The sequence below is a fragment of the Acanthaster planci genome, linkage group LG20 (genome assembly GCF_054643075.1).
Source record: "Acanthaster planci isolate LZ-2023a linkage group LG20, COTS_SCS, whole genome shotgun sequence".
Lineage (NCBI taxonomy): Eukaryota > Metazoa > Echinodermata > Asteroidea > Valvatida > Acanthasteridae > Acanthaster > Acanthaster planci.
In genome coordinates, this window is record NC_141796.1 from 8,055,133 (window position 1) to 8,078,891 (window position 23,759).

The window sequence follows — 23,759 nt, forward strand, 5'->3', positions numbered from 1 at the left end:
TACACTATACTACACAGTGTACACATGTAAACCCATTCTACTGAATAAACGGCTATGTGTTCACAAAAGGAGTTACATGTACTACTTTTTCCAAGACCACCTACAAACTCATGCTTTGCGGGCTGGACACTTGATATAAGCTGCTCCCTCCAGGTATTTGAGGCTATCAGACTTTAGTCCCCGAGGTAGCCAAGGGAACTTTCTAAACTTGAACAGAGCCAATACGCCAGTGCTGTTCACGACGGTGCCTTGATCTAAGATGTCGCTCGGCGATGTTTGTGTATACTAACTTACCTTTTCATGGACAGCTTGTCTCACAATTGCTGGATTGTTGCGCAAGACGGTGATCATGATGGGTCCGTAACTCGGCAGCATCATGTGGCGGACTGTCTTGAAAAAAAAAAAGGTCTGCAGATGTCCCAAAGGAAATAATCCAACGGTGTAAGATCAGGTGACCTACTGCGAGGTTGTAGGAAAAGAGTTCCCTCATCAGTCGGCCAAAGAAATGCAGCTGTCGATGTGAAATTTGTGTGGCTAGGGAAGGCAGGCCTGTCTCGGGTGTTTCTGAATTAAAAGGCACCTGTAGAGCATAATCCTCTTTAGTTCATGAAGGAATGATTATTCTAAAGATATTTATAACTCTTATTTACGTTTTCAATGTCAGAATGCGTAAAAACGTTCAGGTGGGCTTCAGCCCAATTTGGAACAAGGGATGTTTTTACCTAATGATTTATAAATCATGGTGCCCAGTCACTCGTAGTGACTGCAGGGATGTAACACATGGTTAATTAATAGTAGACGTAATTGTTCTACCGTCCCAACAGAGAGCTGAGTAGTGTCAAGGTCGAAGTGCCTCGTGATAACATGTAAACAAGGGTCTGCTTTTTTGTTTTGTTCCGTTTCGTTTTGTTTTGCTTTGTTTGTTTGTTTGTTTGTTTTTTGGTTATCAGTTGGTTGTAAAACAAAAAAAAATTCACTACTTGTTCAACTTAACAATCCCACATTACGAAAACGCCAAATATTAAGCAGTACTCCTAAATACCAATTTATACGACCTTCTTTAAATGGGGTAACTTTTCCAGGTACAATTTGACACAAACAAACTAGGATGATATTTCTGCAGGTGTTGGCCCTCCTGGGAATGGAACATAACGAAAGTGGTCAAGACGAAAGTGTTGCCTTTCTTTGGAGAGATGGAAAGTCTGATTTCTAGCTGTTCTGACTCGCTAATGGAAACACACTTCCGTCCAGAGATGTTAGCGCCCGGGGGAGTTCATTTGGAGTGGATGCTTCCTGGTCCTCATGGCATTCAGTCTGGGTTTGCTATGGGGAGGTGTCGTTGAGTGGATGAGTCTTTTTCTTCCGACTTCAGCGAGATCAGTTTACTACTTCTTCTCGGATCGTTGGGACGATGGTTTCATGCGCCACAGCGGCAGACTGACTAGGTAAGTACATGTACAGCAACCTGGCAAGTGGGGGTGCTACCGCCATCAGTGGTGGGGTATTAAGTGATTGCATTGTAGGCTAGTTCCCTGACCAAAGATTCCCGGACGATGTTTGATAGAAATCTAGGTCAGGTATCACCCACGGATGCAACTGTCATGACTCAACATGTTAAGGGTCACAAGGAAAGCCCTGGGTGTATCCCATGTTTAGATGTTGGCCGTCACTTTGAAAACATGCAGGGAACTAGAAAAAAATGTAGGACGGGAGCAACATTGTGTTGAATGTGCGCAACAAGCAAACGATAGACCTAAATCTCATTATACGAACGGACACAGCCGGAATGATACCCAAACATCAACGATGCTATCCGAATGTGGACGAGACAAGTTCGGAATACTTCGGCTGTATTCGGCAACCGGAGGAATCCCTCCGGCTTCGGCGACGTGGACATTGAGTGATACTGGACCCTTGATTCGACGAGAATAGTAGGAATCATCAGGTCTAGTATCGAGACTAACTGCATTGGGCCATGGCAATTCGTCGTCTTTCACGAGACCCAATTTTGAGGAGGCTACGTATACGAGTGAAGTTCCCGACTTCTTTTCCCCCTAATTAACAAATTAGAAACAATTGAACTCCAACTTCGTAAAAAAAAAATAAACGTGTCACTGTTTGCTATTATGTGACAACTAATATTTGCTAAGCAGTTGGCCTAATAACAGCAGCTTGGAGTCATTTTGATAAATATGGATAAGGTCGTGACCAATGCCCGCGACTGACCGAAAACGTGGTCTGAATGAAAAAGCTTCGGAAACTGATGAAGCACATTTCTTTTATACCCAGCAAGAAATGAGACCGAGGGGTACCCCCCCAACATGTCCAATCCCTATACACATTCCAGACTATTGTTACTTAGCACACACCCCCCAAGATGTCTGAAAGGAATTCCCCAGATTCCTGCGAGACAATGACTAACACAAAGCAGGGGGGGTTCTCTCCGTCTCATACCTTGCTGCATATGGGGTCAAGGCACTGTCTGATTTGCTGTGGTTCCCCTGCTCAACAGCTGGGCAGGTTTCATTGCCATGGATTTGCTGACGCTTTAAGGCCAATGTGTGGAGCAGACGCTACCTGCTGCCCTTGCGGCGGAGATTAAGGTTTCCGTTGTAGGCCCTGAATGCAAGTTTCTTCTGGAAAGTAGAACCGGGGATGAAATCTCATGAGACGCAGTCGGCTTTCATTCCAAGTTTTTCTTCATTGTGCAATGCTAACGGAATCGACGGATAAACGTCCGAGTAAAACCCGATTAATCGATTCAAATTTTGATGTTCCATTTGTTCCTCAAGGTAAGTTGACTGTGTTTCTGGAGGACGCAATAGGCTGCCGAAAGTAGTTTAAGGCGCGTTTGGTGTGGGCATGGGCCTGTTTTGACACCCCAGTGACTGTCTTGAAACATCAAAGAGATCGCTTCCACTGCCCTGATCAGTAAGTGACTTCACCTTGCCTCCATGTACTTCTATGACCAGAGAAATGGTCTAACGAGAAAGAAATGCAAGTTAATTTGACTGTTGTACCGCTGCCGGTAAGCACTGCTTTGGCCAATCCAGGCTATGCATTTTGGCAGCATTGCAACACTCAAGTGAGCCAGTCCAAATGGTATTGTTATGTCCGCCAGCATCCGTTCAGGTAAACCCACTGTTTTTAATAAAATGAGAGAGGCGTTTACAGCCAAATGATATACCGCATTGCACGCATAGGGCCATATAACGCATTACACTGTACGACATACATTGCGTGTATGTGCCAGCGCGCTTAACAAAAATGCCCCATTCGACATTAAATTAGCGTATTTCCTTGAAAAAAAAAGAAAAACTTCAGTTCTTGCCACATGAGTACTGCGCATCACTTCGAGCTGCTATTTCAATGCACTACCGTTAAGCGTGGTTGGATCGGGTGCCATTATTAAAGTTGTGCCAGACATTTGCAGTTCCTCTAAATATGCAGCCAGCATTCCCTCCGTATGTTTGACTTGTTGGTTCTTCCAATATTAACTTTACCGTCTCGTCTTCCCTCGTCTCAGGACCTGGGCCTGGCAAACCCGACGTCCTTTGTATATAATCATGAGCCGAGTTGGCGCGCCACTTTACCAACCGTAACCCTTTGACCAACGCCAGGGCGGTACCACAAGAACCCTTCTTCTTTCTCACGCCAATGATCCAGCTTAAAGTTCCTAAACGCTGGCGGCTGGAGAGAGGCATGTGCTGCTACTGAGCGGCATCACCGTGCATGCTGTAGTGTGCCGCTGCTCTTGTGAAAGACAACAGACCGCAGTTTGAGACCTTGAAAAAACAAGACACTTTCCAAAGACGTATGCAGTAAGGTATGAGACGGAGAGAACCCCCCCGCTTTGTGTTGGTCATTGTCTCGCAGGAATCTGGGGAATTCCTTTCAGACATCTTGGGGGATGTGTTAAGTAACAATAGTCTGGAATGTGTATAGGGATTGGACATGTGGGGGGGGGTACCCCTCGGTCTCATTTCTTGCTGGGTATATCCAAAGAGGTGACAGCCGTTGTGGTGGGGCCCGGCATTCTCTTGGCGACTCTGGATAGCTTGAGATCTGCACATTTTCCATGAGATCTCCTTCTGAATGGTGAATTCTGAAATTTACATTGGAGTAACTCGTCTATACAATGTCTGGCAGTTGTTTACTTCTCATATATAGTCAAGGGTGTCTCGGCTCAGGTGGCTGGCGATCTTTGTTCCGTTGCAGCCGCTAGGTGCTTCTTTGGGGCATTTGTCTAGGCCCCATTCATCGATAAGGACATCTCAAGGCGTCCACTGGGATCTTCCTCATAGTGATCCGGCTTTGGTGTTCTCGTTCCTCTTCAACCCCTTGGTGACTGCAGCCTTTTAGGGATAGCCGGTTATTACTTTCTTGCCCGATCTGTCCTTGTTCATCAATCTCCACGCCGAATGATGTTATTATCTAGGAACTGTTTGAGTATGATCGGCTTACAAGTACTTTCGGATCACTGTGGATGACAAATTTCCTGCCAAGACCTTTTGCTGGCTTTTTAGCGGGTAATCCTTAAAGTGTAGCCGCAAACAAATTCTTGGACACAGTTCTTCTGTAACCGCATATACTCGTCTTCAATGTACGAGAGCAAACGGTAGTTTATATCCCAATTTGGTGCCATTAGACCATTTTTCTATAGAAACTTGGGAGTCAGGTTGGCGTGGTATTTCTTTTGTCATCTTCCACCTCTGGGGCCTGGGTTCGAATTTGGCTCGGTCAACGTGTGGATTGCTTTTTCAGTCCTTACCTTAGCCTGTGGGTTTTCCCCGAAACATTTATCCGGGGTTTTCCTTGAACCTCTATAATTGAGCATTCCTTCATTGTATTACTCATTATCATCCTGTAATTGGCGCTAAATGCGCTGTTGGATGATCAGATATGATAAATAAATAATTAAAAACAATTAAGTTAAAAAAAGCCTTCTAAAATTATCCATGCCTTCACGGACAATTGAGGGCGCTTTCGCTCTGATATATCATCCAGGTAGACATGATTCAGTGGTACACTTCACTATGTGCATTTCGTGGTGTCATTGATAGGATGGGCTTATTAAATATGCCTGATATGATTACTTGAAATGAGCCTTCAAATATTAGCATCAGTCACCTGATTACCATGTGGGATGTAATTTTTTTTTTCTACAGATAGAGGTAGTTTTTCATCAGCAGCCATAACATGTGGAAACACTTACTGATTTGCTCATGGCAGTGATGTATAATAGGACTAAGGAAGGAATAACCCAGTAAGCCGAAAACGGACAAAGTAACTAACCAGCAATTAATAATTCGGGGAAACCATGGTTTCAGATCAAAGAAATCAATGTGCATGCTTTTTGATAACAGTCTAATGTAATTCTAAAATCACAATGAGAGTGGGAATCAAATTAACATGACATTTTTTAAATACAAGTTACAAAATTGGTCGATTCTACCAAAGATAAGGAAAAGAAGGCGCTTGTCTCCTGTAATGCCTAAGAGAATGGGGTAGCCTGTCGTATAATTATTATTGTTATGGTCTCCCGTCGCTCGTTGCAGCCTTGGCCCTCTAGGTCCGCCGGCTGGGCAATCGCTGGCCCACAGTAAACCATTCTAAGTGTATATAGTTTAATAAAATAATTAGTGCTTCGTCGATCAATATAATATATCATAGGTATTATTTACATGAAATATTATTTGTTCAACCAGAAATAAGAAAATGAAAACACAGGCGTTACTGATTCTTTTCAACGGGAAGACCTAGTACGAAACTGGGCTTCTTCAAGTTGCCGCTTCTATGATGCCGACTTTGTAAACCAAACTGAGCTGAACCAGACGGTAGCACTTGGCAGGCCATCACACTGGTACGAAAAAGGTGCCGCGCCGGTGTCCGAATGTAAGCATTTTACGACTTAATTTTAAATATAATCTGGTACACCGAGTTGGCTGATTGCACATAAACAACAATATGAATTCCTCAGACTAAAGATACTGTTGTTATACTTCATGATTCGGGGAAAGTTTTTCCCAAGCGACTGCTATCTTTGGAACGGACTGGTTCCTTTGCACCTTTCGTATCCATTTGGAAATAGTGAGTTGATGCAAGGCGTCTCTTAATATGTAACTAGGCAAAAGTTGCCCCGAATCACGCATTTATGTTCAGGTCAATTTAAAGAAATCAGTGTACCAGGTGTTATTTCAAATGTAACTTGCAAAAGGCTTAATCATGCCGTAGTACAGTAGATTGGCGAAATATCGATGCCTTAAATAAGTTAAGCGCCCAGCGTGTAGAAAGATTTTCACTGAATTGTGGGGGCTAAGTACCGGAATGGATATCAGGCAACAATAGTATTGAAAACTAATGAGACTACAGTATCCAAATCGATGTGAGCACCTTAACAAGTGAATACCAGAGAAACTAAGAGCTCGGCTGCATGTAATTTCTCTCTTTCATGATGTTATATATACCCAAGAAGGTGATTTAGTTTGGTTCAGGGCTCAGTGATTTCGTTTGAATCTGTAAATAAAGAGAATTATTACACGTATCAATGATAACACGTCTCAGTATCTATGGTTAAATGTCTTATGTTTTGTGTTCTTGTTTTTGACGTAAGATTTTAGTGAGTGAATTGCCGAATGGAACACAGTTATCTGTATTTTGATAATGTGGACTCAATGAATTTGAATTTGAGTTCTCTATTATGTGTTTGTTAAAGAACAATTGCATCCTGTTTGCTCATAAGTAAATAACACCGTGTTGTTAATTAATAACAATGCATCACCACATAATGAAATGGAACACACCCAATATCTTTTGAACACTTCAGTCGTTTCAGCCTTGTATAAACTCAGTTACACCTGTCTAATGCAGTAAAAATGTCATTGTTCATTCAAATTCTAAGGACTGCAAACACGTAGATTTTTCATACAGTTCAACGACACCGACTAATCAAACTGGGACCTCGATTTCTTTTAATGCCCAAAATATTTGCCCAGTTCGGTTGGCTCTGCCAAATATGTAGCTTATTACTGATACATGCCGGTTACCTTTACACATGGATCTGTCAGCTGTAAAATTTAAATTTTACCCATTTCCGCCTAGGAAAGCATTTATTTTTGCCTTCTCAATCTATCGTCATGAATCTACACAGCGGTCACGTAAAAAAAGGGTTGCCTTTGTTGGGCACAGATTAACATCACGAGCGAAAACAAGCTATTATTGTGCCAAGCCAGGTCCATTGTCGTTTGCCTCGTGCACAGAATAGTCACTCGTCCCCCTCGTAATTCGAAACAGATTGAGAATTGAGAAAAAAAAAAGTACTTGTCTTTGACATGGAAACCAATTCGCCGGATTACTAAGGGGAGGTTCTTCTTTATTGCGTGAGGTGTCTGAAACTGGTACTTCATCACAAGAGTAGTATGGTGTATAACTCGAGGACGAAAATAATAATACATAGGTCTTCTTATCACATTATAAGAGTATAATTTCGAAAGGCGCTGATTAAATTTGATGTGGTTACATAGTCCATTGGACCGTCACAACAAATTGTCCTGCGTCCTCCATAGTGCCAAGGCTACAGAAATAAGATTAATAGTTTCATTGTTTACACGGAATGTGATCCCCTGAACATGTATGATGATAGCTTGTTGTACGTTGTACAGCACTACATCAGTGTACACTTCACATGCAGGTGCAGGGGTGTGACATTTATTCATTTTTTTTCTAGGTCCGTATCGAACACTCAATTCTCTCCCCCCCCCCAATATTGCATGGTGAGCAGGTAGATAGCCTTTGAATGAAAAATGAATGCAAGGGTGAAAAATATAAAAAAGACCACTTTAAATTTTGCATTTACACAAATTCAGCCGAAACCGGTATAAGAGAGCCATTTATGGCGGAAATGGTGGGATATTTGTCAAGTGTGACACTTCCCTGGGCTCGTCTCTGCATCGTTTTGTCGCGAAGGAAAATGACCTTTATCGTTTGCCTCTTGTCAAATACGGGAGCTGACTCCCTTAACATTGTCACAACACCGCGAAGTAAACGGCCTGCGAGCGGAGCACGCAGGCGTAACTTCCTGCCCCGGCTCATCGATGGAAATTATATTGTCCGATAAACCAAAAAAAAAAAAAAAAAAAAACACGTAAATGTGCTTAGTGCATTGTGAGTGTTAATTAATAAAAACAACAAAGCCTTCGTGCCTGTCTCACGGAAAGGAAATTGCTATTTCGGACACAAAACAACGAACACAAGTCGATATGGAGGTTGGGTAACAGGGTTATTGCTTCTTGGTACGGTGGTGTATGTCGACCAGATTTCAAAGCCCCCGCTGTGTTTGTATTTCTAGTTCCCATTTAAAAATCTGGCATAATAAAAACACTGTTCTTCAACGTTGTACTTATAACCAGTAGTTAATTTTGAGTGAAAGCAGCCAGATAGATTCTAGTATGGCGATTCCACGCGAGGAGCAGTTGGTTCCCAACTGAGCACTTGTGCAGATTTAAGTAGTACCAACTATTAACAGTATCCATTTTTCGCAATGGCGTGTGTGACCACTCACAAATGTGCTAAATGGGCAACCCACATAGCACTTCTTTGTGTGGCCAAACAGAAGCACTAAGTAGGTTGTCGACGGAGCTCTTCCGTTCTGTTGGCCATATGGGCCATTGCGTAAAAGGGAAACAGGCGTGCTGTAGTTGGAATTACTTAAATTTGGAGAGAGCTGCATGCGTTTAAATCGACGTCATTAATGCCTGCCCCCTAATTTTCAGTGATTTTGGGGGGAGCTCAGCTTCATTAGTGCAATTAATTTAGTATTCTTGTTATTACTTGTTTCTGGTAATGAAACCAAGGACAATTTTAGAGGTGGGAGGAAAACCCCAGAGGAATATTCCTGGTAAAACCCACGGAATCAGGCAGCAACTGAAAACCCAATCCACATGTGGACCGAGCCGGAAATCGAAGCCGGACCGCAGAGGTGGAAGGCGAGGAAAGGACCACTACAGCATCTCGACTCCCTGTTTATAACGGTGGATGGGGAAAACCCTACATAAGTTCCTCCCCCCCGAAAAATCTAGGTGGTAGTCCGCCTTGCGGTGTTTCGACAATGAACAAATCCACTGTGTATAGGCTACCCAGCAAGAAATGAGACCGAGGGGTACCCCAACATGTCCAATCGCTATACACACTCTAAACTATTGTTACCTAACACATCCCCCCCCAGATGTCTGGAAAGAATTCCTCAGATTCCATTGAGAAAATGACCAACGCGCCAACACAAGGGGGGTTCTCTCCGTCTCATATCTTGCTTCGTATGAACATATCCCCCAGATGTACCAACCAATTCCTGAGATTCCGGTATAACAATGGCCAACACAAAGGAGGGGGGATTCTCTCCTACTATCTCGCTTCAAAATGTCTCAGCTTTCCCATCAAAATAATAGTCTTCAGACAATGGTATACACGTGAGAATTCATCGTCTTTCATGCCTTCCTGCACTATACCGATTGCGCCCGCTAGGTCACGTGACCTATAGTGGATATAACATCAACCATGGCGGAAGGACGCGGAAGGAGTTTTGCACTGCCCGGCTATGACATCTGGCCAATAACTGCTGTCTGGCATGCCCCGTATGTCCATTGCCAGAGCGCAGCGAACACTTACTACGCACCACGTTGTTTCACAACCACAAGACCCCACTTTGATCATCACCGCAATTTTTCGTTGGTAATCGACATCCTTCAAACTGTTGTACTGACCTATACGACATTAAATATTCAGGCCATCGTTGGTGCCTCCTATGATCCGGGCAACAACATCGAATTTAATGCCGGTGCAGTTGCTTGTATTAGGCTGTGTGCCATAAGTGTTCAAGTGCAGTTGTTGCCCTTTTCGAACGCTTTCTTCCTGTTTAATTTTTGGAGTAAATAGCAAAGCTGTTATAAGATTTTGTGTTTTATTTGAAACAATTTTATAACGGCATTTATACAAAAAGATAATATTATGAGATCTCATGATCACTCTTTGTGATGAAACAGCGCGTTGCGTTTTTCATGAACTTAACTATCCAGTTGTGGTCAACATGTTTTCGGCCAGTCTCAGCCATATTCGTGCAAAGACTTAGAAAACTGATGTTTTGTAGAGAAAAAAAATACAAACATTGCATGGATAATTGAACGGTGTATCAAAATAAAGTTTTTTATTTATTTATTTATTCCTTTATTTATCTGGGGTAGCCTGAATAGCAATAGCGGGTTTTCATTAGGGCCCAGCAATAAAAAAATAAGCTTATTAATAACAGATTTTCAAAACCATAAACATTCTTCCTGTAGCAATTAAGAAAACAAGACAATTATTAAGCAAAAAACTGAAAATGGTAAGAAACATAAAATTCATGATGGCAAAAGTATATCTAATGTTAAAGATTTTCCCTCTCTATTTCCTGGTCACTGCAAGAAGTTGTAGTTAATTGCAAACAAAACACCGCAAATATTGCTAGGATATTACTGGCCCCACTTGACCGGCGAAGCTGCAGGCAGTAATCGGGTATTATTGGATTTTTGTCACTATTATTCGTTTGACCGGGTGGCTATGATCATCGAGCACTTTGAAGTGCCAGCGTTGTATCTCCCCCTGTATTCTTGCTCCATGAATCAACACGGCCTCCGCCAAAAGCAAAGTGTTTCATAAGCATCATTTACCCCAAAAGGCTGACGGTACCGTACTCAGACAGCTGATGTGCTGGGTTCTGTACAGAAAATCGGCTTTATTGTTTGCAGACAACATTCAACATACGCTTTGCTATGGGAGTGATACCCACAATAGGCCACGTGGTTTAGCGGGAGCAATCGGTCTACATTCATACACCTCCGTTGTTCCATAATGTCATGCAGCCTACATTGTTTGATGAAGGAACGAACTGAGCGGCACAGAAACTATCAAGCCTGCCAAATTTATTGTTATCGTCTCAACCCTGTACTCTCTCTCTCTCCTTCAGTGGCTTCAAAACTGATCCTCGATAATGTTTTCTGAATGAGGCCTTGCGTTTTTGAACTACCGAACTGGTGTGACAAACGGGAATATAACACAGGGAAACATGAAACATTTTTTCGGTGTGTGGTTATTGTCCTGTATTTCCGAAGCGAATGGAACATCGTTGTGGTAGCAAAGTTCGTTCAAAGTACCGCTCCCCTTGTAGTCTGTTTCCCAGGCTTGACGATTCTGCCATACCTAGATCACGTAGCTGCCAGTATCGCGTGACCAATGCCTAAGGAATTCCTAACATACGTTTATTACCACGGTCTTGTGGTCCTGCACACGGGTTATTTCGCCTACTACATCTGAAAATACCTTGTTCTTGGCATGTTGTACTTTAAAATATGACGGCTAAATCCTGACAGTTGACCCCGATAGCGTGCTTCTGGAACCCGTAGATAGGAAATATAACGTGCCACAATTTTCCGATGTGTAATATTGTTTCGTTCAGATACTTCTTAAAACTTAAAAAGTCAACACGTATCAATTTTTAGAAACTGGAAAATTACCTGAACTAAAAGAGAAATATCAACCAAAATTGACCTGTCACTGCTGACAATATAAAATACTTCACGACCACTGAGTCCATTGCTGTGGTCTCGTATGCAGATGAACTGTTATCGTATTATACTTTATGGTAGTCTTTCGATAAAGCTACAATAAAAATCAGACCAAAATATTCAATGGATTTCGTACTTTATAAGCTAAGAAACAATTTCCTTTTATGAAAGATTCTAATATTTAACCTAACCTGTGCTGACAAGAACTGCGTCAGGTCAACTCAACGGAATCTAGAACCCATCGACTGCAAGTAGGTAAATCTTTGCAACGTTGTACAATCTCGTTTTCACGTAAGCATGGGGAATGAAAACAAATGTGTATGAACAAGGAGACCTATAGGACCGATATTGCCGGAAGTGAAAGTTCGTTGATGAAATTCGTTCTTTACTCATCCCCAATTGACTTTTCCAAAATATTACTTGAGTAAGACAAAGGAAAGATTCCAACGTGTGTTTCCTGGGGTGGTTCAGTTAGAACTCTTTCTTCCCCAAATTATCGAACATGATATGAGGGCCCCACGTAGAATCCCAATAGGCGGACCGTTCGAGGGTTCCGAAAGCTTGCTGCGTGACCTTCTACTTCCAGACTTTATCCCATGGGACGCCATATCACTGAGGTGACACAACATTCACGCGCGCTTTCTGAAAATCGAGACGTTCGTCCAAGTTGGAAAGTCACAACCTTCACAACACGCAAGTGATCGACGAGGTGTTCATTGCCTGTCCGACACCGCTGCAGCCTTTTACGTCTAGTCACCCGGTTAGTCTGCGCGATTTATCAAGAGACGTCGGAGCTATGAAGGGTCAAATAGGCAGTTTACACCGTGACTACTCGCCAATGCAGTAATGGAAACATTTGGATAACAAGTCTTCATGTCTCATAATGTGATTCAAGACCCGTCTGCTCTCAGTTATTGGCAGTGTGGCAAAAGAATAGTGAGCCAATGCGGTATTGCAATAGCGCTCGCCCAAAATGAAGCGATCCGACGTCTTTGGGAACCGCAGCACTCGGAACATCTGCCCTATTAGATCGGCAATATGCGGACTCGTACGCATGTTTTTTTCTCGGACGGCATTGCCTTTGTGAAATACCGAACTGGCTCATTACTAATATTTGGCAAATATATATTTCAACTGGTGTTTGCCTAGTCGAATAAAAATTGCTCGGTTATGAATAATTCAGTGCCTGTTAAACCTTAAAGTGTCGTGGTTTGGGGGCGTGTGTCACGAGGAATATCGCCTAAATATTGGCCTTGGTGTCGGGTTTCATTGAGGCGTCTTCCTCGCATTAAAAAAATCTGAGGCTATACTAAGCGCAATCCATCTTGATGACATCCCATAGGAAATAGGGCTGCCAGGGTGTCTTTTTTACAGAGAGCGTGCGAAATTTTCTCCTCTGCGCGCGTCAGTCGAACGTTGGTCTGAGACAGCACCTGCTTCAGTCGGTGTCTCATTCCGACGGTTCATTGACGTTGGGAACATACTTACAGATGGCGTAGGGAGATGTCTTGCCTCGTTAAGGCTATCTCATACGGTCATTTTTCGCTTACAATTCAGTAGTGTGTCGATGAGACCAACAACACGTTGTATTCAGTGGTTAATTTTGGATCACTGTCTTGCTTATACTAAGCAAGTCCAGGAATGGTGCATTAGCCAAATCTTCAACGCAACTGAACACATTTCCGTGTTGAATATTGCTGCACTTGGATATCTGCACATATTTGTGGGAGAGATCGTTTCATACGTTTAATACACCAGTCACTCCCCCCTCAGACTTCTCAAAGTCCACATAACCTTCTTGTCGGAAATTTCATTCTGGAAGGGAAGAATGCAAATGCTCATTCAAGCAAGTTTCGTGTTTTGCACTAAAAATGCTTAGATTAGACTTTGATCCAATTGAGGTTGAAAACTGGTTTCGGCAACCCATTCTTGGGGGTAAGAATGAGTTTCTGTGTTGCAGCCCGTGGTTTTAAAGTTGAATCATTTTACTTTTTTTATTTCCTTGATACACGCTGGATTTCCTTGGTAAAATATTTTGGTTTGTTTCATTATTACACAAGGGAGATAACGAGTCTTACCTGAATTGTTTTGTTAAGTTGTGAAATATAGCAATTTCCTCTATAAGAACCTGGGGGAAAATTAAATCCGGAAAAATATTTAGGAAAGCCCAACAGGACAATTGCTGCTTGGAATATCTAAATATGTACAATTTAATGCCACTGTATCTTTACCAAATTTTTATTCAAGGGTTTCTGTTTTCAATACTGATTAAAAAAAAAATCGAATTTTGGACATGGCAAATAAACCAAAGAGCCAAGAGGACTGAAGCTTTTAAAAAATGGAGCTACGATTCTTTTGTTTCATAAATGTCACTGTATTGTTGAGATGCTCTATCAAGGATCTCTATTTGATGTTAATATGAAAATAATACATTTCGAAAAATAATAACTTGCTCCTTGCCCCCATCCCCCCACCCGCTGGGTATGCCATTACACGCCCCCTGGTGTAACTGAGTGGAAACTGTTTTTCATGAGGGTGATCGGCAAATAGGACAAAAAAAGATAACACAACATTAAAAAAAAATCTAAAATCATCAATTCGAAAGGAGCAGGTGACCATGCCACGTATAACCTTTAGCTTGTTTTGTGCAATGGGTTTAATGATCTAATAATGCCGACACTGAGTATCACCTGAGCGCCAGGGTCTTTGTACCGTCGTGAGTGGTTCGGTTTGCTGCCTGAAATCAGCGACGCTGGCTCACACTTTCGATCTCAGTTTAACTGCATCTTTCTTACACCAGAGCGTCGGAAATGCACTCTCCTCGGACTTGCGTAGTGACCAGCCGTCGGGGACTGGAGTTCAGGCGAGCTTTGATATATTAGCAGTTGTTTATCCCCGTTAGATGTTCCACATCGCCATTGAGGCAGCCCATCGATCAAAAACTGCAAATTTCTCAGCCCCCCCCCCCCCCCAAAAAAATCACCTCTTCATTCCCGCTCTGGCGGTTGCTATTTGCTTTCTTCTCCCACACCTCAACAGGATGATGGTCAAACCGAATTTAACTGGGTCATGATCATACGTTATTTTTGACGACAGTAGCACAGCGACCGTGTGCAAGATAGTACGACAGTTTTACCAGAGTGTTAAACTTTATCCTCGAAGTCATGTAAATGCGTTTTATGCAGTGTCTACGGATGCATACAAGGGTGTCTGCATCCTTGAGGCCACAGTAAATCTCTCAGGAAAGTCAACGTGAACATAGATGAGAATCAACCTTTCAAAGGTAAAACGAAAAGTACCGCGATTCTCCAAAAGCATTTATAAGTTAAAATATATATATATTTATAATTATATCCTGGACCAGGACAGTGAGCTAACTTTGTGAAAGTATTTACATACAGAGGCAGTTTCGACAACCCAGCTGTATACTTCAAACAATACAGCAATTCAGAATCAACTAAAGCATTCTGGTATTGGTTCTTAAAAAACGGCATTAAGGCCTATACAAAATTCATGAAAATTACTCACCTCATTTGATATTCCATTAAACTCAGGACACATGCCTGACAAAATTTCAAAATATTCATAAAACACCAAACAGAAAAAAGTCCAGAAAAAACGTGCACTTAATTTAATTTTTAAAAATTCAGTGCAGTTTTTAAAACAGGAAAACACATTAGTGTCGAACATTCAACTCCGTAATTTCACAGTCTGTTCTGAGGTCTACAATTGCTTTTTAAACTAATTGCCTGGGTTGTTTGCTGAGTGGCATTGCCTTTCTCTTTCTTTAATGCGAAAATTAGATAAGAGCAAAAGTAGAAGAAAAGGCAACTGATAGAAAAAATGTTGGCAAATTTATACACTGCGTTATATTTTGTCCATTGTGATTCACATTTCAACGTTGTTTGCTGTTTTCTTCTTATAAGCTTCTGCTGTGTGGGAAATGCTCTCTAGTTTTATTTCCTCAGCATGCCGTGCTTCATGTTTCCTTGATTACAGGCCTACACATAGCTTTCTAACATAATACAACAGATCCATCTTTTTAAACGTGCTCATGCAGTTGCAGCCTCATTGGCGCCTATTTTGCAATGGTTATCACACAATAGCGTTTCACTAGCAACAAAATTATGCCCAGAAAGTTGCCATCGGCTATAAGTCCTTTAGAATCGTAGGTGTAACCGTTGACAGTTTAAACGACAATTTCCTTGCTTTACAGAATCAAATCAAAGCAGGTAAATTAGTTCCCGGTGTGTCGAGTTGTTTGTGTATCACCGGAGATTTAGCTTTTCGTCTCTTAATTATTAACCTTTTTAGCATATAAATGAATCTCAAAATTGTACCGCGATATTAAAACCAACGGCACACTTCCAAGAAGACCAAGGTACATGGTCTAGTGAGACGCGAAAAAGTCAAAATCTTGGAAATGAATTTTAAAAATATTTACAGGGATACTGTCGTATTGACTTGAAACCACTTTGGACATGTGCTACCAAAAAAAGAATCATCATTGTGTTTGTGGGTGTGGGCATTTCAATTCATTATTGGCCCACTCACTTCAGTTTGTTCACGTGAAGGCACTGGGCTATCTGTTTGATGGGTTCATCCCACCCAATCAGACTGGGTAAACTTTTTTCAGACATCATTCCGGTGGAACCTGGCAGTGGGCAATTTCTGCTGTGCGCTGTCACATCCGAGTGACGCTGATGTGGCAACTGAAAAGTGTACGTATATACGCGATGTCGTGCTCACTGAAATTTGCCGCGCTGCGCAGTTGATCGTGCAATTACGAGACCATAACTTGACAGGCTGTCCAATCGGTCCGTCAGTGGTCCCTGTCATAACGTCACTGGCTCAGCCCATGAGGGCACGTACCAGTTAACCACGCGCGCAAGCACTTATATACATATGCGTTATCACTCTCGCTTCAGAGCGGACGTTCGCACGACTCACTCTGCTGCCACAGTTTCGGGATTGCATTGGCGACCAGTCAAAGGAAGAGCGGGGGAAGAGAAAACACGAGAAGCCTGGTTCAGGTTCATTGGCACGTACCGGTCGTGTTACACCAGGCGGTCGGCAGAGAATTGGCAGGAAAATACACTTTTATTCGTTGGCAAGCAGGAGACGAAGGAAGTGCAGGGATTTTGGCGCTCGGGGGAAGGGAGTTCGGGTTTTAGGTATCGCGAGTGACGGAGAGAAGAACCATGCGGCGTGTCGTGGTAGTGTTGCTTCTCTGGCTATGCTCAGCCTGCGTGTTAACAACAGGTAAGCACCCTTTCTTTGCAGTTTCCCCCTCCCTTTTAATTACAGTGATGTTGCTTGGCGCACCCCGAAAACTGTTGTTTGGAAACGCACCAATGTTATTGCGAGAGGGGAAAAGAACGATGAGTCAAACTTGAATGTTTTTGCGGGAGGGTGCGTGATACGGCGTAGTAACCCAGCAACCCTATGCTTGAACTTCCAAATATCAGATAGAGTTACGACTGTACTTTTTCAGTTTATCAAGCGAGGAAAGAAAGTTACTTAAAAGTGTGATTAAAATTGCCTGGCAGAACGAATACTAAACACATTATATCCACCGACAGATATGCTCCAAGAATAATAAGCTTTTCGCTGGAGCTTCAGTGTTGAGTATTTTAAGTTGTGCTTTTGGTAATAATTAGATGGGTATGTCAGAAAATGTCTGTTTTTCTTTATCCCTTGACCATTCGTGTATAGCTTCTGTGGAGGTATCTAACATGTTGACAGACAAATTTAATTGTTAGACACTGCAACCAAGAGACACAGAGGGCAAAAAAAATCCCAAACCAGACGTCATACATTTTGTGTTAAGGGTAACGTAACGGAAGGAAATATAGATGATTTTTTGGAGATAAATGAATGCAAACGTCGCGTTCTTTCCGTGTGCCGGAACCCAGAATTCGAGTTTCCAACAATGAGGCATGGCATGGCTGTGGTGAGGATTATTCGAGATGTTTCTTAGCGTTACAGCGTCATACCAAACACAAGACAAAAGAAACGGAATGGCTTTTGGTTATTCAGTGTGCACGTGCTTCGGCAAGGAATGTGGGTCTCCATTGAAAGATCTCCATAAAGAATTTCCGCCCCGCTTTGTTAAATAAGCACAGCGCTCAATCGTTCCTTTGTTTTGGCCCTGCCGGCACTGATAAGAGAAAAGCATCATTTGCCAAATTGTTGTGGCTATGTTTAGCCGCTGTCTGCAGTTGTTAAATTTTAAAGTCTCCCTAGACTGTGGAATGCGGTATTTATTCTTCGGTGAAAGATAAAGCACCTCGTTTGATAAGATGTTAGGTCGTAGTGAAACTTTTCACTCTTTGACTTCAGAAAATGGTATCGTTCATGTCATGGAGCGAATCACTCGATACGGTCTACTTTTTTAAACGTTGCACTTTCTCGTTATCAACCTGATTTTGGCGTTGCTGGTCAGTATTAAAATTTAACAAAAATTCTTGCATAGAATTGCTACGTATCCGATGTGACAACTGAGCAAAAAAAAAATTAATTATGAGACTTGAGATTAATGCAGTAAAATTACTTAAAAACGCAACATTTCTAGCAGGTTTTTTCCGGAAGTACTTGTTAATGACTCTCCGCTGTAAGTTTCAACTCATTTCTGTCTTTAGCAGGCATACAGAGGGGGCAGTGGTGGCTCCTTTTTTTTCAAAGAACAAAATCCTTTAATTAGGCACCCTGTGTACATAGCTTTGCATGGCAAACATACTGTCAGGTATACTAATTATTGTCGCACTTACACATGTCGAAGACAATGTTTACGTAATAGTGGACAAGAAAATTCTGGAAGTTACATTTGATCAACATTTTCGTTTCCCAACGGGGGGTCTTGATGGTTTCACCTCTTAACAGCTTAGAGGCAGTTTCTCTTCGGCTAGCAGTAACATACCCACAACCGATGCCAATCATCCTTGCCTTGCGCATCTCTTGCTGTTACATCGACCGTGTTCCGGGCCATCTAACACCCGATCGATCGACACAATCAACGGCAGATTTTGTTTGCTTGGACCTGTTTTAGGCCACATTTTAAAGATGCTCACGCCCGAGTCTGGCCCGCGGGGGACTTTGGCATTTCTCTATAAATTCCAACCGAGCCTATATGGCTATGCTGTTTGATAGTTCCTAACATTTTACTACATCTTTACTCTGCCCTTTGCAAAATTTCGTTCGGATTCTATTTCCACCACACCACCTATGAACCCCTACTCTGACGTGCAACAGACACAGTCAATTTTATGATTTTCACAGAACTGCAAAGACACCCGATCTGGGACCCGGTTCAGGACCACGAGACTCGGAGAGTAAGAAAATTCTCTAATCTTAGAAGTGTTAATTGCTAAATAATTGACCAATAACTGTGCATATATTTGGGAAAACAACTTTGAAAGTGGGAAGAGTTAATACAGATGGGACAGCCTCTTTAATGAGGATTTAGTTTTAAGGCGGTGAATCTCTGTCGAGAAATGTTGATTGATTATAATCCAAGTGTATTGCATATCAGGTGACAGGTGGCTCAACGTGTGCACCGTCTTCTGTTCCCTGTCTCAAGTGACCCATATTTAGTACGCGTAGCCTCATTCAGTGGACTTGTGGTGTTTGTGTCACAAAGATTTATCGATACTTTATACGTGTGTCTTCTTTTATATATCAAATCTCTGACGAAAAGGGGAATTACGCTATTTTGAGTAAATATCGATTTATTTAAGTACGGAATGTTGGATAGATTGTATAACATTGAACACATTGGGCTTATTAAAGTGTTTACGTAATTTTAGGATGTTTGGCTCCAGATTGCTTCATGGCAGAGTTTGATTTCTTGAATGGAAACTAATAAACGGAAAGTTTTTTGGTCATTCAATATTAAGTACAAATGGCAACCCTTTCATAATTTTGTTACCAAGTATTTTGGTATGGTGTTCCATCTTTCCATACACGCAGGGCAGTCTGTCGTTTTTTGTTAGCAACTCGTTTTGGAAATTGGAAGTTTAAATGTCTGATCTATTGCTAAGACCTGAACTCAATGGTAGACCTAATGTTGAAATCTTTTGCCGCCTATCCTATTGAAATACCTTCTTCACAGGGAAGCAATTTTGGATTTTGTTCCCGGAATCTGTTATGCTTAATTTATTCTGTTGAGTGAGGCGGTGCACGACTATTCTGGATTCCAAGCCTCATTATCAGTTTTTTTTTAATGTACCGGTATCTTTGCACATTTAGATATGATTCATCAAAATCTTTCTAACTTATTCTGTATTAAATATTTTAGATTAGTCTAAACTGCCATTAATTTGTAAGGAACTTTTATTTCTTTGCTCTTGTATTCTAAGGTCCCCCAAATGAAAAGTAAAATCACTTTCAATTCCAGATTTTCGACTCATAAATACAGTCAATTTTAATTGTACCGTATTTATCAGTTATTATGTTGTTTCTCTCCTGCAATGTTTTTACATTCTTTATCATCCAATAACTTGGGTGACCATTTGTAATTCTTTTTTCGACATCAACTGCCTTAGTAATGACTACGCACGCCTGAGTGTACACGAGACCGCTTGTCTCGACCTCGCGCTGGGACTTGCGCCATTTGTCCAAGAAGGGGAAATATGCGGCGAAGTGTGAAGCACCTCGCAACGGCTAATTTGATTAGCTGGATAGTCACCCGCCCCAGACCCATTCACCCTCTCTTTTAATTTTCCAATCTGTTGTTTTCCGATTCCTCCATATTCTCCACTTCAGCACGCATGAATAGACAACCGTGACTGATAAAACATCAAGGTTAGTATACTCATGTTTCTCTGCTGAAGAGGAGATAGCATGATGTAGCTTCGGAGAGAGCTTTTATGAGCATTTACATTGTTTGAGGTCCTAGACGCCGGCAAGTAAGGCGTTACATATCACAGGAAATTACTTAACCTTCTGGCTCTGTGATGTCTGGCTGGTCGAATATTCTACAGACCTATTATATCTACATGACTGTGTACGTGCCTAGCGAGGCAAAGTTATCAATGCCAACCAGATTGGTACGTCACGCCACGACTCTTTATAAATTAAACATGGCAAACCTTTTAAAAAGGGAAACATTATATTCAACGGCCGCCTATCTATAAACGTTTGGTAGCCTTTTTCATAGAAAGTATCGGGTGTGCCTCCTCGGAGGGGTACAGATAGTAGACTCAATTCCAGCCTGACTTGCCAATAATTGTAAACACCATATTTTGTCGTATATAGGAGGCTTAACATTTTTAGCTTTCAACTGAATCGATTGCCACAGACTTTTTCAGATTCAAGTATCAACAAAGGTATCTAGGACCTACATAAAATAGGTTTGCGAACTTAAAGCCTTGCAGTGACATTTACTAACACCACCAGAACCATCTGCCTAGTTTATATCAGATAGTCGTGTGGTAACACCAAATGAAAGTTTCATCAATACTTATTAAAGGCCAGCTGGACCGTGTGCAGCAAGTGACTTACAGAGTTGATCTACCTCGAGGTATTAAAGACAATAAGGATTATAATAACCTGACGTCCTATGTCAAAAAAAATCAAGTGACCCTGGATGTCACAGTCTTGTGGTGCTTACATTTCCATCGAGATCTTTTGACTTAAAATCTTGAGACCTAGAACTGTTTGAGATATTACATTTTTTTGTGCGAAGAACGTCATAATTGCAACGCATGACATGTTCTTCATAAACATTATAAGCCACAAACGGAAACATTATCAAAAATTCATTGATTATTCGACGGTACAGTTGCACCACTTCGTACTCAATTTTATTTGTCAAAATGTTCGCTTTCAGTTCCACATTTCTGTGGTGATAATATCACGTAGTGCGCTTGTCGAATGAAAACCAGAAAATAGAAAAATCAATTTTTAAACGCAATTTACTTAAAAGCTGTACCGTAGTAACGCCGGATACTCCGAGACTGCAGAACCGCATACAGTTTCTTGTATAACGTAATTCACTTTGTTGCATTATCTGTAGTGATAGAAGGAATGGCCGTAACACCAAGATTAAATTGCTTTCTCTGAGGTTATCACACGGTAAAACTGCTTCTTTGACAAAATAAGACGGAACATGTACCGTTTGTACTGGACAGCGCACCATTTTTGAATATTCCAAACAAAGCGAACTAGTATGCAACGGCGCATTTTAAATTTTATTACTTTTTGAAAATATGAAGCAGAAATGTACACAAATGTAATTTTCTCCAAGCCAATTCTTTTTAGTTAACAAATGGACAGGCTTTGGGCAAAAAGAAGCAAACGCAAATAGACTGTGGGCCGGCGGGAAAAAGGCCGGCACCACAAGCCCGTAGTGAGCCGGGAATACACGCTCCGGCCTAATTGTATTGACATTACCAAAGTCGACATCACAACCCTGTGAGGCAATCCGCGTTGTTACAGTAGGGTTTATGGCAATGCTATTGAGGTGGGCGGAATCTAAGTCTAAATCAAACGAGTACCCAGCATGAACGCATGTATTTGACGTTGTAGCATTGCTGAATAAAGTGGAAAAGCTCCCAAAGTCATTGCATTAGAATTACTTGATAAATTATATTTCTGGTTCTTTATAAACATACGTCTACTATGGCATTATCAATTGAAGACATTTCTCAGTCCATATTGGCACGTGCCTCTGTTATACCTTTCGCTTTTTCTCATACTAAAAGGAAGAATCGGAGTATAATGCTACTTTTTCGTCAGTTTTTTCCCAGAGTTTTTGTTTTGATCCGTGTTAAATTAGTGCTTGCTGACGTTAGATGAGATCTATGAGTGCTTTTGAAGTTTAAGCGAAATCGCGTGTCCTGTTGAATGATCTCTGTACGCTCATAGACGCGGACAGGTCTACCCACTTAAGTTTGATTGAAGATGCGAGGAACGTACGGTAACCGGAAAGAAATAGGTACCGATAGAGTTTCTCTGTTGATCGGTATTGCATTGCTCTTGATCCCAACGCATTTAGCATTTAACTGTCGCTTTTGAAACCTGACATTTGTCTTTCTGACAAACAAGACTTGAAGTTTGATTTTCCAGTAAGAAACAAATTCTGAATGTTTAGATTTGATAAATTTATAAGACGTAAATCAACCTCAACTTAGCATGAAAGAAATACCTGGCTTATTTGTTTGCAGAATCTCTTACATTTTTTACAAATACACTAAATATGTTTTCTTTCAGCCTCTGAGAGTTTAAATTAAAAGAATTGAAAGAAATATAGCAGAACAGAATGCAATCGAAACGAAAAGTCAACTTACGTTTTTCTTCAGTGAGTCGATGACGTAGTTTTTCCATATTTAGAAAGTTGTATAGTTAATTCTTCCTTCACATTTAGGAATGCAGGAAGTAATCTTCAATATCCAGCCATTTCATATTTGATTGGTTCATTTTTAGTATGCTTGTGACCATTTGCGGAACTCTAGGCTTCGAGTAGAATAATCAGCTACGTGCCCTCTGATTAATTTACAAACTCCTGTTATTTGTTCAGGCTACAAGTACCCATTTGCTAGCTTGGTTGTCTCATTCGGGCTACTCCAGCGTGATACGTTGTACAGCTATACCTAAGTAATCTGTAATCTTTGGGAGATCAAACGGGGCTGAGTAAAATCTGGCGTGACAACAGCGATGCACGTTTGGCACGATGGATCAATTTTTATAATTAGATCGAGAGGGGATCGGTTGGTATAAATGGCAAGTACAATTACGTCACATTGGACAGAGAAATCGGCAAATCGATTCCTGCGTGTATGCTCGGACGACAGCGAGCGTAAACGTCGTCACACCCACCCACTTAAGTTTCCAACCATTTGCTTAATGAGTATAGCACTACTGACTGTTCAGGAAAAGTCAGAAAAGTTGAGACGGATAACATCGCAATACAGTTGCATTGGGAAGATATGTGACCTCGCTCAGATTAATAAGGTACAAAAGTTAAAATAGAAGTTGTTATAACAAAAAAAGGCCACTGGGGGTCCCCGACAGGTGCTGCTTATGTAAATTTAGACAAGTGTTCTATTTGCCTCGTGGATCTGAGAACAAAAGATGTCCTTACAACGCATGCTGATTGAGACATTGTGTGCACTTGCGGAGGCCCACGTAATGTATTTCATATCTGCGAGAAACAGTATTTTTGGT

General features: G+C 41.5%; 1 long non-coding RNA gene across 1 annotated transcript in view; it reads left to right on the forward strand.

Moving 5' to 3' along the window:
• The first annotated feature begins 16,375 nt into the window (after positions 1 to 16,375).
• The window catches only part of LOC110974908 (uncharacterized), a 63,074-nt gene continuing 55,690 nt past the window's right edge, over positions 16,376 to 23,759 (forward strand). Inside the window, exon 1 of the long non-coding RNA XR_015423488.1 lies at positions 16,376 to 16,856. This is a non-coding gene — a long non-coding RNA (uncharacterized LOC110974908). The remainder of the gene's footprint in view (positions 16,857 to 23,759) is intronic.